Here is a 1854-nt window from a genome sequence, read left to right as displayed (position 1 = left end):
AACCCATCAGAACAGAGTTGGACTTCCACACCCAAAATCTCAATTATGTTCCAGCTCTAAAGCATGCTGAAATAGTAGTGCTGGAGAAATGGCTGTGCTTATTGCAAGAGTCATTGAAATTAGAATTCCTTTTATCCCTCTGATTATTATTTCCTTTGAGGTTTTATTTTTGATCTAAAAATACTTCTAGGATCAGTGTGTAAAGGTGTTTGCTCCCAAGCCTGACAACACGATTCTCATTCCCAGAATCCCATGCTGGGAGAACAGAACTGAATCCTGAAACCTGTCCCCTGACCCAGACAATGCCTCAAGACAAAAACTAATTAAAGAAATGTAATAAATTTTTTAGTAAAGAACAAAATCATTTCTATAACAAGTTAAAAAGCAATATGTCTCATCATCATCAGACTCTACTCTTGGCTATTTACTTAATTCTAGCTTCTTCTGTTTGTACCCTTCGCCCCTTCAAATAGTGCTTCTCTCTACATGGAATGCATGTCACATGTATCCATTGCCCTCTTTGTTCCCGCTCCATTCCTGTTCCTTAAGGTCTACTTCCTTTCATAGTCCATTGTCTGTTTTCAAATCATACACACACACACACACACACACGCACGCACACACACACACACACACACATACATCATATACATATGCACATACATACATATATATTTCACACATATACACGTGTGTATGTATATGTATTCTATGTACATATACTATACATATGAAATAAAAAGTGCAATATTTATCTATCTTTCTTTTTCCATTTTTGTGGTTTTATTTAAACACAAAACATGCACGCAAGACATCTATTCATTTTCTTCGCTGCGTAGCCTGGCGTTGGGATTGGTGACTCTGATGGCCAGCTGTGCTGCTCTTTCTACGATGGCTTTTCAGTTCTTAGAAGACACGTTGTGAGCAATCTCAGCACAGTAAGATTTGTTGCACATCAGCAGCACTTCCAGCTCCTTGATGTTGTGGACCAGAAACTTCCGGAAGCCGCTAGGAAGCATGTGCTTGGTTTTCTTGTTGCTCCCATAACCAATGTTGGGCATCAAGATCTGGCCCTTGAATCTTCTCCGAATCCTGTTGTCAATGCCTCTGGGTTTCCGCCAGTTTCGCTTAAGTTTCATATATCGGTCTCACTAGTGCCTGATGAACTTCTTGGTCCTCTTTTTGACGATCTTGGGCTTCACCAGTGGCCGGAGGGCAGCCATGATGCCTCAAAAGAGATGGCAGCCACCTCGAAGGCAGCGCGGAGGAAGAAGCAATGTTTATCTTTCTGACTTGAACGTATTTCAGTTAAGATAATGCTCTATAATTCCTTCCATTTTCTACAACATTTATTATTTCAATATTTCTTATGGCAAAATAACATTCCATTGTTTGTATCTACTTCATTTTTTATAACAGTCATCTGTTCACAAATAGAATTATGTGAAATTAAAAACCTACTGCATAACAAAGGAAAGACTCAGTAGGAGGAATAGACAGCCCACAGAATGAGAGAAAATGTTTGCCAAGTGCTCATAAGACAGGTGATTAATGACTCGGCTTTATAAAGATCCAAAAGTTAAAAATGACAATGACATTTCTGAGTCAATGATGTGTTCACTTTCTAAAAAGCCAGTTTACAGTGCCTCGGAGACCCAGATGTTAAGTTCTGCTTTAAACAACACTTCTGGTTTGTGCCTATGTATATTTTATTTCACTTTCTTGTAATGACAAGCAAAGTAAAGTTCTGAATCATACAAACATAGCATTGTGCACTAATATATATGTATATGTGTGTATATATATATATATATGTGTGTGTGTGTGTGTGTGTATTTGTATATATGATATGAA

At 38.0% G+C, this 1854-nt stretch overlaps 1 pseudogene; it reads right to left on the bottom strand.

Annotated features, from left to right (window-relative positions):
• Positions 1-815: 815 nt before the first annotated feature.
• Positions 816-1223, bottom strand: LOC114626260 (annotated as a pseudogene).
• Positions 1224-1854: the final 631 nt, after the last annotated feature.

Source organism: Grammomys surdaster, unplaced genomic scaffold, assembly GCF_004785775.1.
Source record: "Grammomys surdaster isolate TR1022 unplaced genomic scaffold, NIH_TR_1.0 231, whole genome shotgun sequence".
Taxonomy (NCBI): domain Eukaryota; kingdom Metazoa; phylum Chordata; class Mammalia; order Rodentia; family Muridae; genus Grammomys; species Grammomys surdaster.
The sequence above is the reverse complement of the archived record's forward strand: the minus strand, read 5'-3'. Positions and strand labels throughout refer to the sequence as shown.